The sequence below is a fragment of the Silene latifolia genome, chromosome 2, assembly GCF_048544455.1.
Source record: "Silene latifolia isolate original U9 population chromosome 2, ASM4854445v1, whole genome shotgun sequence".
NCBI classification, from domain to species: domain Eukaryota; kingdom Viridiplantae; phylum Streptophyta; class Magnoliopsida; order Caryophyllales; family Caryophyllaceae; genus Silene; species Silene latifolia.
This window is the reverse complement of record NC_133527.1, coordinates 68,947,275-68,965,417: the sequence shown is the minus strand read 5'-3', so window position 1 is coordinate 68,965,417 and position 18,143 is coordinate 68,947,275.

Here is an 18,143-nt window from a genome sequence, read left to right as displayed (position 1 = left end):
AAAGTGTCTGAATACTCAGATTGGGTGGCCAACATTGTGCCGCTACCAAAGAAAGACGGAAGAATTCGGGTTTGCGTCGACTTCAGGGATCTGAACAAGGCAAGCCTAAAGGACGACTTCCCTTTGCTACATGTTGACATTCTGGTGGACAATACCGCCGAACATGCTCTCCTATCATTCATGGACGGGTATGCTGGGGACAACCAGATTAAAATGGCTGAGGAAGACATGCACAAAACTGCGTTCACTACACAGTGGGGTACATATTGCTACACGGTCATGCCTTTCGGCCTCATCAACGCCGAAGCAACCTATCAAAGAACCGCTACCACTCTCCTACATGATATGATGCACAAGGAGGTAGAGGTATATGTCGATGACATGATTGTCAAATCAAAAGAACGGGACGGCCACATCAATGCCCTCCGGAAATTCTTCGCTCGTCTGCGGAAATATAACATGAGACTAAATCCTCAGAAGTGTGCATTCGGGGTCACCTCCGGAAAACTCTTGGGACATGTCGTTAGCAAAAGAGGCATTGAGATTGATCTAACCAAAATCAAAGCCCTTCAACAAATGCCTCGGCCTAGGAATGAGAAGGAAATTCGGGGATTTCTCGGTCAGGTTCAATACATCAGCCGGTTCATTGCCAAGCTCACTATGATCTGTGAACCGATATTCAAGAATCTTCGTGCCTCCGATCACACCGATTGGGACGACGACTGTCAGAAGGCATTCGACAGGATAAAGGAAATCCTATCCAAACCTCCTGTCCTCATGCCACCCCAACCAGGGATTCCTCTATCCCTATACCTGACTATTACTGACACAGCCATGGGAGCAATGCTCGCACAAACAGTTGGCAACGAGGAGCGAGCCATCTACTACATCATCAAAAAGTTCATTGAGTACGAGACGAGGTATACCCAACTGGAAAAGACATGCCTTGCCCTAGTATGGTCAACAAAGAAGCTGCGGCATTACATGCTCAGCTACTCGGTCCACATCTACTCCAACATGGACCCGGTTAAATACATCTTCGAAAAACCCGTACTAAACAGAAGGCTGTCTAGATGGACACTCAAGCTGTCCGAATTTGACCTCAAGTTTGTACCCCTCAAGGTTATCAAGGGAAGAGGAGTCGCCGATTTCCTAGCAGGAAATCCCGTCAACGAGGATCTAACGACCGACACATGGTCACTTCCTGACGAAGACATCCATTGTGCCGACTCTAACGCATGGAACCTGTACTTCGATGGTGCATCTAATCTGAGAGGCTTCGGGATAGGGATCCTTCTAATATCACCAGAGGGAGAACATGTTCCGATCTCGGTCAAGCAAGACTTCGCCGTCACCAACAACGCCATTGAATATGAAGCATGCCTCATCGGCCTACAAGCAGCCATCACACTTGGCATCAAGAGACTGAGGGTCCATGGCGATTCCTCACTCATCATCAATCAAATAGCCGGCACACCCGTGTAGTGCTCCCAGGGCCGCCCAACAAACTGCATTCGAAACAAAGCTGCTCAGCTAACTGGGGGCTCCTTCGGCTACCTAATCATCCTATCTCTATCTAAGAGAAAAGGGGGAAGAGAACAAGAACTTACATCAGCAACCCGAAGCTTGTTCACGCGACGCCTGCAGTCCTCGTAAGTCGACTTGGTCGACTTCTTCCGAGACACCGTCCAACCCTTCACAACAGGGTAAGCCGACGGAGAGGAGTGAAGTAAGCATACAACAAGGCCTGTAATCAAACACAGCAAACACAAATTAGCCAATTTCTCAGAAATTGCTTAAGTCAAAATCAAAATCAAACAAAAAAACTGCCACAAAAAACGCTCGTACCTCGAAGATGAGACCCAGACCAACCAGAGCAGGAGCACTACCCGCTCCCACTGTCTCCGGACGCACCGCCGCGTGCAAGTACCGGGTAAAACTCGCCAAAGCCGGCGTAACCCAGTCAAACCGACCCAAAGTGTCAAGGTCGGCAAGAAGAGGAAGCACCTTGGTCGACAAGCGCTCGCCCTTGTCACCAAAGTACGTGGCACCCAAGAAGTACCACAAGCACAGCCGCGCCTCCCTCGCGTCGGCCTCAACCTCTGCCTCCGGGCTCGCCAACGGCGCCGGAATAACACCTACCACCCTCTCAGTGAAGTGGTCCTTCACGTACGAACTCGCAATCAGGAACGGGGTGACGTCGGAAGGCTCCGGCAAAGCAGTACCGATCAATGCATTATTCGCAGGAGAGTACACTCTCTCCGGTGTCACGGTAAACTCAATGGGCAACTCGTCGCAGGGAAGGCCGGATACCATGGCGAAGTCCTCTAAAGTCACGCCGACCTCTCCAAACTCCATGTGGAACGACGACGTCGTGTCCCAGTACCGATCCAACATAGCGCGGATCAAACACAGGTTCAACCTAATCGAGGACCTGTGAATGTCCCGCTAAGCGGCCACCAACGGCCCAAAAGCCGACATCTATATCAACGCCCTCGACCCAGCTCGAAGAACGTCGTAGAGGCCCAAGCAGGTAGAAAAGCCCGAGAAAGTCCTCATGGTACCGATCTCCTGAAATCAAAAACAGACAACGTCAGAATGCCTATTTAGGCTCGACACTTCAAAAATGACAAAAATTCAACCAGGAAATACGACTCACCATGCCCTCGTGAGCACGGTAGGAAAGGTGTCGGTCCAGTCGAAACAACAGTTGGCTACCGTCGAAACCCTCGGCCCACTCTGGCGCCGCCCGTAAAATCAACCCCCGCGGGGCCGTAACTCGCCTGGCTCTCCAGCTCGCGGCGTCAGCATCGTCCTCGGCTGTTTCCGCTCTCCGCCTCTTATGACCGCGAGACTCAACGTGGTGGATAGGGCCAAACTCAACGACCCTGTTGACGTCCCGCAACGTCCGCCTAGTCGCCCGAGGACGTCGCTCCCTCGAAGAAACCCTCCTCCCGGAGGTACCCGCCTCAGCCCCAGTCTGAACTCTACCAGTTCTAACAGCCCCAACAACGGGCTCCTCACGCCCCTCGATGGCCCCTGAGGCCCTAACAGTCTGCTCAGGAGGTCTCTCCTCCTCAGTGACGTCCTCCACAACCACGGCGGACGTGCTAACCGGAGTACTAATTAACCGGGCCCGACCCGAACAACTCCTCTAGGGTCACAGCGACAGACCCAGTCTGTCCTGAACACTCTCCTATAAACAAAAAACGTCAGCCGAAATTTCGGCATTACGACGGCATGAAATGGATAAACCCAAAAACAAAAAAAACTCAACCTGCAATACAAAAACAAGGGGCAAGCCCGCCCCAAACCATTCACAAAAAAACACACAAAAATGACTCGTCCCTCTTTTCAAGCAAAAGGTGAGTCAAAACCACAAAAACGGCATTTCAAGACCCATACGAGGTCTGCCAACAACCCAAAATACATTCCCGACACAATGGGGATTTTTCTACGGTTCAAAAAGGCAATTCATACGCTAATTTGAGCCTAAACCGGTCAAAAATACAAAAACGACCGCAAAAAGGCAAACGTGATTCTATCACGCCTCAAGGTGACCTAAAATAATATTAAGGTCCAATTCAAGGCAAACTGACTCAATTCAAGCCCAAACAGGCGCTTATTTTGTCAGACGTAAGACCGTCGCAAAAGGCAAAAATCCAATTTTGCCCACAAACATCCAACAAAGGTCCTTAGATGGCAAACACGGGTTTTCTCAACTACAATGCAACCTAGTGGGACCCACTACACAAGAAAATAAACTTGGCATTGCGAAATGAGACGGTTTCTCGCCTCATTCACGGTTTTCGAGCATAAGGAGCGGGAACGGAGACCAAAATTCAAACTAAAAGCACCCCTATACTCCTAACAAGTCTCTAACCTAATGCAAACATCAATTTCACTCGAAATCGGCTCAATCAAAAACGCCCAATTCGATTTTTAGGCCAAAATTCGCCCTAATTCAATCAAGCTAACAATCAACAAATTCGAAAGGATTCAAGAGGAAATACATACCTTGAGATGACATTTATTGGCGATGGCACAAGTGAAAGCACGCAAGAAGGTCCTTCAATGGCGATTTTTCGTGATTTTTGAGGTTGAAGATGAATAATCATCCGCAGCTCAACCTCGCGTCTTTTTAACAGAAAAAAGGGAAGCCGGCTTCTATCGCCAGATGGCTCGCGCCTAAACCAAGCCTCCCCTTTGCTTTTTCAGCGAAATTTGGGCTTTGGCCCAATTTCCCATAACAAACTCCAAAGTTTTCGTTGACGATATTGAATGTCGTCATTTTCTCGAAAACAAACAAAACCAAATAGTGAAAATCTAAATTCGCTATTTTCAAAAATTTCAAGCAAACGGCGATCAAAACCGCCAACTTCAAAAATAATAGCGAAAATTCAAAATCGCTATTTTCCTCCAATTTCAAAAATAATGGCGAAAATTAAAAAACCGCTATTTCTCCAAATTTTAGACGACGGCAATTAAAACTGTCATTTTCAAAATAGTAGTTGGGATTTGAATTCCACTATTTTCACCACACATGTCAACGGCGGCACATAAACCGTCACTTCAATCAATGGTGAAGATTCCAAATTCACTATTTCTTTCAATTGTCAACGGCGGCACATAAACCGTCACTTCAATCAATGGTGAAGATTCCAAATTCACTATTTCTTTCAAATGTCAACGGCGGCACATAAACCGTCACTTCAAACTCTATAGCAAACTCAAATTTGCTATTTTTCTTCAAAATTAGAACAAACGGCGATCAAAAACGCTACTACAAATTCAAGCCGACGAATGGTGAAAATTCCAAATTCACTATTCCTTCAAATACCAGCAGGGGGCTTCCTCGCGGAACCCACTCATTCCAAAAACGGTGATAGTGAAAATCCAAATTCACTATTTCCCCAGCGACATCACGAGTTCGTTACTTTCAAAACAAGCCCATTCGACGCAGCTACTCCCACGGTCCATTAACCGACCCCACCATGGCTGGCGAGCCTTTGTCCGCAACCTTTCAAGGACACATCCCGAAGATGCCTCGGGTACATTTCCTTGTCTCGGCTGGCGAGCCTTACAACGCATCATGGCTGGCGAGCCCTCCTCACATACGCACCATGGCTGGCGAGCCTTTGTCCGCAAACATGCAAGGATATATCCGAAGATGCCTCAGGTATGACTCCTTCTTATGGCTCGCGAGCCTTCGTACATAGTCTAACGGACTTTAAACGACCCGCACGGATAGTCGACAGACTGTAATCTGTTCCCGACGGCAGGTCCTTGACTCGTACCCTCGAGTCGCCTTGGCGTCGCCCTTCCCGACGGCAGGTCCTTGGCCCGAATTCTTTCGACCCGCCTCGACGTCGCTTGGGTCTCCAGGTTGTAATCTTCGATTGACCTGGGGGCTCTACTTTGACTTTCGCCCTGTCCAAGATTCAGTCAAAGTGGGGGCTCTGTAGATACCCGGTATCTGCTGAGACTCCAACAAACACCCGATGATTATCGGACTACAACATGTTTTGGAATCGCGGCGTTTGATTGACAGTTTGTGTACAACTTTACGACGGAAAACATAAAATGATTTTGAAAATAAAACATTTCAAAACATTTCAAAAATACCTGGAGTGTTTAATGCACGGCGACGGGGTCGCAATGACACTAACTAGAGTCAAAATCGACACCGGACCAAAAACCGACTCGAAAATTCAAATCCCGACTCCAACAACGAGTCAAACCGAGTCAACCACAAAAACAAAATATCTCAAAGCCTTCTATGCTAAGTTTTCCCGGATTCATGTTGGTCAAGTACCAAACATGTGACTACAAAACCTAGGATAGAACAAATCATGATTGCGTTTGTTGTGAAAGCGACAACACAGCTCGAAGACCCGTGACGTGGCTCGCGCCTCTTTGAGCAGCCCAGGTGGCCACGTTGCTCAAAACTCACACAACCACACATTCTCCTATAAATACCCCTCAAATGCCACCCATTTGACACTTACGCGAGTGTCCGCCCCCTCTTTTCTCCCTTCAAATTCTCGACTCGACTTCTTAAGTCACAATCCGACGCGTATTTACGACCTACCGATCGTAAACACGAGCCTTACACATTGTTTGGTACCGTCATCGTGCATTAAATAACTTGACCGACCACTACACCATCATTAAACTTTTAAAACACTCTTTTTACTTACCAAAACGGTTTTAAACCGAGTTTTTTCCGATCAAACAAGTTGTTACACTTACGTCGGTCATTCGCCATAACCAAACATGTAAGTATGAGGGTGTAAAAATCCTCTTTCATTATGTTTTCATTTGTTTCATGACTCTAACATGCTAAAACATGCATAACATGAACCAAAACATGGAATAAACGAGCCAAAACTGATTTTTGGTCTGAGGCAGAAGCCCCTTAGGTCGCCAACAGGCTCGCGCCTAAATGGGGTACTCAGACCTTGATTGTTTGTTCTCGTCATTTCCCTTAATCCATTTTTCATATTTGTAATCGGATTTTACCATTTCAAGTATTTTCGAAACCTTTTGTTTCATTTCACATGTTTTAACCATAAAACATTTTTCACCCTTGGTTCCTCATACCATGGCGGTTAAATCCGTGTTCCGGTGATAATATTTGATTAATGACATTTAGAAGGTATTTTAAAGCCTTTTATTTCATTTCCTCACATTTTCAAGCAAACCTATTAGTCACCAACGCAAAATCATCCTTGGTTCGACATACCATGCCGGATTTTAACCCGGGTACGATGACGAGTATCGACTAATTATATTCGAAATGGACTTAATAAAATTAGTCCACAATCATTTGTCAAAACTATTCATGTCAAGTTTGTCAAATCGAACCCAACACCGAATATTATCAAATAATGATGATTGTCCGGGTCTAGTTCTTCAAATCAACAAATACGGTCTAAACGACCCTTTCAAAATCAAACCTGGTTCAAACACCCATTTTCAACACGTTTTATAACGTTTTCTAAATAGTCAGAACACGGCATACAACCGTTGGCTAACCCGCGCCTCAAGCAGGCTCCTCATTTCTCATTTTCAAAACCAGAGGGAGGCCTCTTACACCGCCGGCTGGCTCGCGCCTCTTATAGCCGCCTGCATCGGGCTGTTTCCTTCCAAAGATTAGTCTAGGACGATCCCGACTCCGGTTAACCCGGATATAGGACGGATCAGATGACTATTCAATTATTCAAAACCATATTTAAAAAATGCCTTACTAAGACAAATGGATCATGTTATGCACCATAAACCTAATACGGTAAATGGATGTTTAATTTCCGTCTTGCATGCAAATCAACCATTAATCCCTCTCACATGTTTGGTTTAAATCATTGGATGCGCATTCATGCATTTAAACCGTTTTATCAACTTTTACATTCAACCAACCAAGATCGATCAGTAGAGGCCGCTAAACGCGGGCGGGATTGGGTTTCTGATTAAAGGGCTTCCCAATACGTACCTTCACCTCTTACTCAGAAACTTTGGATAGTGGACGACCTTATCCAGGGCGTACGAGAGTCATTCTAGAGATAGGATGCTAAAGAGGGACGATTTCCTTATCTTTAGTACCTATGTCAAACGCTGCTTTGTGCTTCGATTTGACCGAGGTATAAAGTGGATTTCGAACGGTTTCCAGGCATCCCACAAATGCTTGGTGGCGACTCCGAACATCTCTAATCATTTCGAGACCCTTACCGAGACGAAACCGACCGATCTAAAACGATCCGGTCGAAAGCACCTTTACGCCGCCGAGCGTGGCTTTCAAAAGACCGCTGTATGTCCACAGATTGGCTTGGCGTGCAGGTGGCCCGCGACTGCGGACCGGTAGGTGGCCCCAAATCCACAGACCGAGACGTGGCCCATGTCCACAACATGTCAAAGCACGAAGGAAAATCTTCAAAGTGACATGTTGAACATCATTAATCAACATGTTACTTGAAGTAGGAGCTAGTTTCGCAGTAAGACAAGGCATAAGACTACTAACCCCACACTCCGATGGTATGTCCTGAAGCGCTCCCTTGGCGGGTTTAGCAAGGCCAAGGTGAGAAGCAAACAAGTCCATGGTCAAGACAAAGCTGGTGTTCATGAGGCGGAACTCCACAGTTTGTTCCACCGCCTCGTATTTAAACGAGCTCATGAACTCAAGAGTCAAAAAGACATAGGAGTGTTTACGGAGGTGATACAACCCAGTCATCCCCAAGGTCTCAAAAATATGCCTAACATCGGTCTCAATCCCTAAGTCAGTCAGAAAGGTCGTATCTATACAGCGGGTGGGTCTCATCTTACGGCCCTGCAAAGCCACAAACCTCTTCCTTTGTGCGAAATCCACAAAGACTACAAACGGGTATTCCGGCACGGCTGGGACTACAGGGCCACTTCCCTCTCCCACTTCGGGCTCAGAAGCCCTCCCTCTCTTACTTTGTCTGGTTCCCACGGTTGGTCTCGGCATCTGTTTTCAACATTATACCGTCGTCAGGTACCAAAAATAAACCTAGATACACTAACAGACGCTAGCAGTAAGTAGGGCCGATCTCAACAGGGAGATGGGAAAATGCCGGCTTTAACTAAGTCCGTCAAGGTAACCAGTTTCTAGGGGTTTTAATTTGTTTGTTCTAAACTAATGAGATTAAGGAAGAGGGAAAAGATAAGAGAATAAGGATTAAGCAAATAGAGAGAAAATAGCTAAGACAGTCGGTTCACCATGATCATTCAATCAAGCAATCTAGGTCTCAGGTCAATGCAAGTATGGTCTATGGGGCAGTGAATATCTCCTTCCGGTCTCAATTCGCCCTAAAGCATAAATAGCTTAGCTTGCGCCCTCACTACGTTCCCTAATGTTCGCTACGAGTCTCACCCTTTCCAATCTTCTGATCTAGGTCAAGGTTTACCGCGATTAAATGACTAATTGCGTCGACTCAATTAGACAGAAACAATTAAATGTAGCGATTAACAACATAAACTACATAAGGATTAGACCTAATAATTCGATTTACAATTCCTTCATAATCATGGATTCCCTAAGCCTTAGCCAAGGAAATTAGCTATGCATTATCATTGAATTAACAACAATCATACATAGACAATAAAAACTAAACATCATAATAATGCAATAAGAGAGATTTGAATAAAAACAATAGTAAATAAGGGAAGAGAAGAAATAAGAACAACAAAGAAATTATGATTAAGAAATAAAGAAGATTATGATACCGATTACAAGATTCAATCCAAGCCAAAGTTTTCAAGGTAAGAGTAAGAGCAGTAGAGAATAGAGAGAAGAGAAGAAGAGTAATGTAGTCTCCGGAATGATGATAATATTGTGACACGTAGTCTTAACCTAAAAACTGATTACAAAGTCCAACGGAATAGGGCATAAAACACTGTTACAAGATAAAACCTCTCAATCGAATGGAATTAAACCACTCGATCGAGGAACTAACCAGCAATTCCTCTCGATCGAATAGAAAAACCGTTCGATCGAGGACTTCTTAATTTGGCCTTCTCGATCGAGTATGAAAACAACTCGATCGAGTGAATCTTCAAGGGATAAAGCATTCGATCGACTGAAAAGTGATCGATCGAGCTATATTAGCACGTAAGGCACTTTGACACCTTCCGAAATCAGCTCACGCATCTTCAAAGTGATAGATTCCGAGCTCCAATTCCTTATTTTCCATAAATGCATGCAAGTGAGACAAGTTTAGGCTCAATTCATCTTCTTTCCGGTCCGTACTTGCAATTTACACAAGACAAACCAAAGTAGACTATTCGGGGGCATTTGTAGCTAGATGCTACATAAATAGTACAGAAATGCGTGTAAAAATGAGGTAAAAATGAGGTAAAAACCTTATATAAAATACACACATCACAACACATAGCTTAAACATACATCCACATATATACTTGAAAACTTGTAAAACATTCATGTACGTTCATAGAAAAGAGCAACTAATTAAGTACACACTATCACCAACAATCCAAAATTATAAGTAAAATTCTCAATTCCAGTCTTCAGACGGTCTCTACAGCTGTAAAATTTTTGACATATTTATCAAGAATTAACATTACTACTACTACTTTTAGAACTCAAACTTCCAAAACACCTTCACATACAAACCAATTTCTCAACAACATGAGACGAATTTCAATTTGGGGCACTTTTAAGATGGAGTTTTAAGGCAAATTTTTGAGTGAAAACCACAAAAATCAACCCTAAACATGATATGTATGACATAGATTACTCAATTTTCCCCCTTTCACACCCAAAAGACAACAAAAAATCAATTTAAAATCTCAAACCCTAGAATTTTTGGGTCATATTAACATCTAATTTAATTTTATTTTTGCATAGTCAACAACAATAATCATCAAAGGAAAGCATCTAGATCATATTGCAACAATTAGAGACAAGAATTAACACATATAAATCGATTTTCTTCAGCAATCACCAACATCCTACATGCTTCTAGTTAATTAAAACATCAAAATAGGGTGAACATTTATACCTTGATCGATTAGCAAGTAGAAAGAGTGAATTTAGGCAAAGGAATCACCAAGTTCAAGCACCACAATCAACAAAATCAAAGAGGTTTGAGAGAGATTAGAGGTTAGGGTTTGCGAAATAGAGGAAAGAATAAGAAGAATGAGCAAAAGAAAAGGGTTTATGAACCCGCAATTCCCCGGGTACTGTAGCACTTACTCGATCGAGTAAGTATGTTACTCGATCGAGTGGCCTCCACTCGATCGAGTTGGAGCTACTCGGTCGAGTTTTCGTAGGAAATTCCAACTTTCTCGACGTTATAGCTTCCTAACTAGATCGAATGAGGTCTACTCGGTCTAGTAGGCACTCATACTCGGTCAAGTAAGGCTAGATACAAGGTCGGAAATATAAGATTAACTAAGGAATCTTGCAAAACAGCAACGTGTGTCGATTCCAAAAATGAACTCGGATATCGGCACTGGTTAACATATTCATTCACATCGTATTACTACTACACAAATACAACGTATCAATCTAACAAATACATTAACTCATTCAACTCATTATCTTCATACTATAACAATTATTTTGCAACCAATGGACTACTTTTTAACTTCAACACAAATACCTCTAACATGTTTTCTTTACCTCTAACCACACCATCGTGACCTCAACAAGACGAATCCTAAGCATGCATTTGTAACTTTGATATTATAACTATTAATCACATCACTCTAGGCATTCACCTATCATTCAACTTTTCATTTTCATTCTATATTCATAATTACACAACCAAGTGACCAAACTTTCAATCTTCTCATGCACACTCTTCACATTTCTCGTCTACTCATAAGCATACAATCGTGACTTCAAAAAATTACTTCTAATCATATTGCTTTAACCATACATCTAACAATTATCACACACTAGTTTGGTTACTCAACTGAATCACACTACACGCGGAAACATTCAATCATTCATCTACTACATATACTCCACTACTATCTTGATGACCATTACAACAACTTTACAACTTACTAAACATCACAATTACTACCACATACAAGACTCACAAGCTTATATATCAATTACTAATACCATCCATTTAGAACAAACACTACTATCATCAAATGCCACACACACTAGCGCATATTACAAACGATTCGCCATCTCTATTCAACCACAAGATTTGACAGTTCTGACCACACGGATGCTAGCATTAACATAACTTTATCACACACTTTTCTATCGTAACCTAGACTATATATGGCACATAATTCCCGACTCCCTACTCCCTTAACCAGTGACTGGCTTAAGCATAATGGGGCCATAATTTTGAAATGAGGGCGCCTACTCACCCAAAATCTAGCATCAGTTGGGGCTCCCAATATACATACACCAGGTTCATTTTATTAGACTCTCTACATTCATTAGGTTCATTTTTTACAGGTTCCAAAATCGTCTCTCTGATACCACTTTGTAACACCCCCATATACCTGGGAGCCTTAACAAGACCTTCCCTCGCATATAAAGGCGTTACAATCTCGGTTGCTCGAGGAAAGCAATCATCAAAAGTCGATAAAAGAACATTTATTATTTATTACAAATGATTAAACCAAAACTACCGATACAAAAAGGTACAACTCAACATCCTTATGTGAACTATCTTTGACGTAACTTGTGAAAGACCCTTCCCTGCCAAGACTCCAACTCACTTCCAAGACATCACCTGTAAGACCGACTGCTCACCATAAGAGATTACGGCAGACAAAACAGAAGCAAACAAGAAACAAACCACACAAGGTCAGTAACTGAAGTATGACACAACATCAACGACCAACATACCACAAACACAACCAAGCACACACACAAGCCATAACCACAACAACCAATCACCGTCACCGACTGTCCACTGGACCAGCCTTGCCAGTGGGGGACCACAGCCGTACCCACCAAATCCCCGCTCATCATACCGAGCGATAACCCTGTCCCATTAATGTGCATATCCCCTCCCGTGGCGGGTTCCACGGAGGGCGAAACTAGGGCGTGAAGTCACTCCCGCAAGAGATTCCACTTAGCCAGGGACGCGCCCCGAATATCACAGACAGTTATACAACAACAATCAATAATATAAACCAATCAACTGTCACAAAACCAGCAGCCAATATCACAATCAATCCAATCATACCGATGCCACAAACAACACAAATAACGACACACTAGACAACCGACAGAAACTGAGTAGGCGAACCTACCTTTAGCCAACCGCAGCGATTCCATGTTCAACCACATGACATAAACCAAGCAAGCAATACACCTATACAAACAGTACAATAATCCATTATCACTACTACAACCATAACTGAAACGACAACGACAACAACGATGACGATGACATACCTACGCATAGCTATCCGACGTCAAGACCGCTACCCAACTCACGCAATCTACCCCCTACCCCCCCCCCCCCCAAGGCATAAGCATCATCCAAGGCTCCAAAGGAAGGGATTATGGGGAAGGGAATGAGGAAAGGAGACATCTAGGTTTAGAGAACAGAGGCGAAAATGATTTGCGATTCTATCAAAACACGATTATAAATCCCCGCTGTAAAGACGCTACTAGATCGAGTAACCAACTTACTCGATCGAGTACCACTAATCCAAAGCTTAACATGACACAAGACATCTCCTGTACGATATCCCAAGGACTACAACAGGCCCCTAAGGTCGGTCAACGTCAGTCAACGGGTCCCTAAAAGGACGGGTATTACAATTCCGGTGTCACTTAGAATTTTTTTACTACTTTGATTTTTTTTTTCTTTTTTTTTTACCTCGTATTATTCTGGTGTTATTGTGCTATTACTCTGGTGTTATTGCACTTTGTTCCAAATAGATAGAGAAAAAATGCAATTCTGAATGAATAAAGATAAAAGGGATGAGAGGACAAGGCATCCTCAAAAGACCGCAAATTGCACATTGTTCCAAATTTATGGCAAGGACCGCAATTTTGCTAAAAATCACGTATTTTTCTTGTAAAGAAGCTAGGAAGATTACCCTCCCAAAAAGAAAATCCGTAAAACGACAAACAAGGATTTTTCACGAGTCATCGATAAAGAAAGCATAGAAAATTAGAAACCTTGCATCATTTGAACAATGAAAGTTCCAAGCCCCAGCACCAAAAGCCAATAGAATCATGAATGATTATAAATTGCAATTCCAAGTCTGTAGTTTATACGGAGTATTTTTCGATGCTACCTCATTTTCTCGCATATCTAACAACTTTGGAACAGAACCACTAACAAAAAATTAAAACAAAAATTTACATCTCATTGTCTTGCAGAGGACATCACACAGACGATACTATACAATTAACCGTTCAAAATCAAAATTAACAAGTTCAAACGATGATTAATCATCATAAAAATGACAATTAACAGTTCAAAATCAAAATTCGCCAATTAAAACGATAATTAATCAAAATAAAACTGACAATTAACAATTCAAAATCAAATTTTGTCAGTAAAATGATAATTAAACAGCATAAAAACTTCTCATTTTCCTCCGCCAAGCCAGTGTTTCCGATGCCGAAAATTTGACAATGTCTCCTTGACTCCATCTCCTCCGGCGACATTTCCGCTGCTCACTCCGCCGTAGGTAATTGCGATGTAAACTTTGTCAGCCCGTCACATTGAATCTCAGTCGCGCTGAATTTATGAAGTCGGGTGAGAGAGAAATAAGGGAAATAGGAAACGAGGGGTGGGCTTGGGGTTTTATCAATTGCAATTCCAATTGATTATAAATTGCAATTCCAATTCCAATTCCAATTGTTTGGCCGCCATTGGGGGGAGGAGAGAGCAAGTTGAAGGAAATGATATACTGCAAATTGCAAAAGTGTCTGTGTTTCTTTTGAGAGGACGACTCTTTTTAGTTTATTTTTGAGTTTTGATCTCAGGCATTGGTTTTCCTTAATCTAATGGCTATTATTTCCAAACTCACAACTCACCGTAAGAACCAAACTCACGAGATCCCGCCTATATATATATATATATATATATATATATATATATATATATATATATATATATATATATATATATATATATATATATATATATATATATATATATATATATATATATATATAGTAATGGGATCAAATGAGTCCTCCTCCTAAGTGTGAGTCCATAAGTCCTCTTTAGGGCCATTAGATGGGGGAGATGGAGAGTTGAGATTGAAACACAAAAATGGTGTTTAATAAGGTGTTTAACACACTCTCTCTCTACCAAACTAATTAATCTCTAATTTCTCACTAATTTAATATATATAGCTTATATTTTATCTCTCTACTTCACTTTTCCCTCATTTCAAAATTCAATTCTCTCCCAAAACCAAAATAATTCCCCTTCCTAAAAAACCCCACACAAATCTGACAAAAAAAAACCCACCCAAAAAATTCCCACCACCCACTATCCAACCGACGAGCCACCACCACCACCAGCCCGCACTCACCAACCACCCACCCCCACCCGCACGACCACCTCCCGTACGACCACCCACCTCTACTCACACGACCACTCTGCCGCCTGTTGCCGCCTTCGTCACCCCAGCCGCACACCCACCCTCTCCAGCCGACACCACCGTCCACCACCACACCATCACGAAGCCACCACACCACCCAACACAACCGTCACAAACCATCCCGCCACCACACCACCCACCACACACCCCCACCTCCCTCTTCACAACCACCAGCCTCCACCCTAACCAAATCTGCCGCCAATAGGCCGGCACTCCTCCCTCCTTCATGGGCCCCTGTCGCCACCCCATCTTCTATTTCTCTTTTTTTTTTGGTTTTTCCAGATCTGTTACTATTTGATATATTTTTTTTTCGGTTTTATGTATCAGATCTAGTAGTTGTGTTATTTTATTTTTTGATTTTTAAAATTTTTAAAATTTTTTTTTTCATCTTGGTTGTGTGGTTTGTTTTTTGCATTTTTTTTCGTTTTTTTTTTGAATTTTTTTATTTCGGTTTTTGGTTGTGTTTGTTTCATATTTTGATTTCAGTTTTTTTATATTTCTTTTTTTAAAGTTTGATTTCTTTTAGGGTATTTTATTTTTTCAGATCTACTATCGTTTTTTTATATATTTTTTTCAGATTTTGTATTCGAATCTCGTCTTGTAAAAAATTGTTTTGTTTTTAATTTTTCAGATTTACTTGTGAATTTATGTCAACAAATTTTATTCTTAATTACCTTTATTTTCAAATTTTTGAGATCTATTAAAATTACACTTTTCTCTACTAAAATTACACTTTTTTCTATAAAAGTTACACTTTTTTCTGTAACTCTTTCTGTTAAAGTTATACTTTTTTCTGTTAAAGTTACACTTTTTTCTGTTAAAATTACACTTTTTTTTGGTTAAAATTACACTTTTGTTGCTTAAAATTACACTTTTTTCTGTTAAAATTACACTTTTGTTAAAATTACACTTTTCTTAGCTAAAATTACACTTTTCTCTGTTACAATTACACTTTTCTTAGCTTAAATTAAACTTTTGTTTGTTAAAATTACACTTTTGTCTATTAGAATTACACTTTTGTCTGTTAAAATTACACTTTTGTTAGCTAAAAATACACTTATCTCTACTAAGGTTACCCTGTCAATTACTAAAGTTTCTCTCTCAATGGACTAAAATTACATTCTCAATGGACTAAAGTTATATTTTTAATGGACTAAAGTTGCACAATTTGGACAATTTGGACTAACTAATGGAGTTATTAATAATTTACAAAAATTTGGACTAAAGTTACACAAATTTGGACTCAAGTTATACAATTTGGACTAAAATTACACAATTTGGACTAAAATTACACAATTTTGGACTGAAAATATAAAATCTGGACTAAAAATACACTATTTAGACTAAATTTGGACTAAAAATACACTATTTACGACTAAATTTAGATTAAAAAATACAAAATTTAAAATAAAAAAAACACTATTTACAACTAAATTTGGACTAAAAATACAATTTTGGACTGAAAATACATTATTTACGACTAAAAATACAAAATTTGGAATAAAAATACACTATTTACGACTAAATTTGGACTAAAAATACAATTTTGGACTGAAAATACACTATTTACGACTAAAGTTACACAATTCATTTATTTTGAGTCAATTGAGATTGTGCAATTTCAATCATTGTCCTCTAATGTGTAACTTTAGTATATTAATAGTGTGCATCTTTTATCATTTTATGAGTGTAATTTTAGTCCACAAAAGTGTAATTTTAGTCCACGGAAGTATAATTTTAGTCTATAAAAGTGTAATTTTAGTCCATAAAAGTGTAATTTTAGTCCACAAAAGAGTAATTGTAGTCCCCAAAAGTGTAATTTTAGTCCACGGAAGGGTAGTTTTAGTCCACAAAAATGTAATGTTAGTCCACAAACGTGTAATTTTTGTCCATAAAAGTGTAATTTTAGTCCACGGAAATGTAATTTTAGTCCACAAAAGTGTAATTTTAGTCCACGAAAGTGTAATTTCAGTCCACGAAAGTGTAATTTCGTCCATAAAAGTATAACTTTAGTCCATAAAAGTGTAACTTTAGTCTACAAAAGTGTAATTTTAGTCCACGAAAGTGTAATTTCAGTCCATAAAAGTGTAACTTTAGTTTATTGAGGTTGTAATTTTAGTCCATGACGATGTAACTATAATCATTTTAAGTCATTTTTATATGAAAATTTGAGAAATAACAAATATAAAAAAAAAGACCAAAACATCAAAATTGAAAAAAAAAACGCAAATGAAAAAAAAAACGGGTCAATGAAAATAATATTTGATCTATTTTAGTAGATCTCAAAATAAAAGAAACTCAGAAATTTGAAACAAGATATTATAGCAAGACGATATTTGCGGAAAAAAAAAACAACAAAAAAAATAAAAACATCATCTAAACATTAATTTTTTTTTTTAAAAAAAAAATCGTGGCGGTGCTGGTGGCGGCGTCGGTGGTGGGGATGGCGACGGTGGTGGTGTCGGGTGGGTGGTGGTAGGTGGGTGGAGAATGAGAAATAGATGAGTAAATGATTTATTTGGATTTTTTGCTTTTTTTATTTGTTTGGGTTTTTGGGTTTTTTTTCTTGGGGTTTTTTTTTGGTTTTTTTATTTTTTGGGGTTTTGAGAGAGAAGAGTAGTGAAATATGTGAGATGAGAGAGAAGTGGGTCAGTGGAAAATATATATAGTGCATTTGTGTTTAATTATGTTGTTAGTGATTAATTAAAACGGGTAGGAGAGAGAGTGATAAATTAGTGTTAATGGTGCTTTTTGGTTTCAATCTCCATCATCCATATTGGATGATCCAAGGGCTATACTGAAAACTTAAGGACTCAAAACATATAAGGGACTTATATGAATTTTTTTCTCTCTCTCTCTCTCTTATATATATATATATATATATATATATATATATATATATATATATATATATATATATATATATATATAGAGAGAGAGAGAGAGAGAGAGAGAGAGAGAGAGAGAGAGAGAGAGAGAGAGAGAGAGAGAGAGAGAAATTGAATCATATGAGGCACCCTTCTTAGGGTGAGGCAGTTGGACCCATCCTACACCTT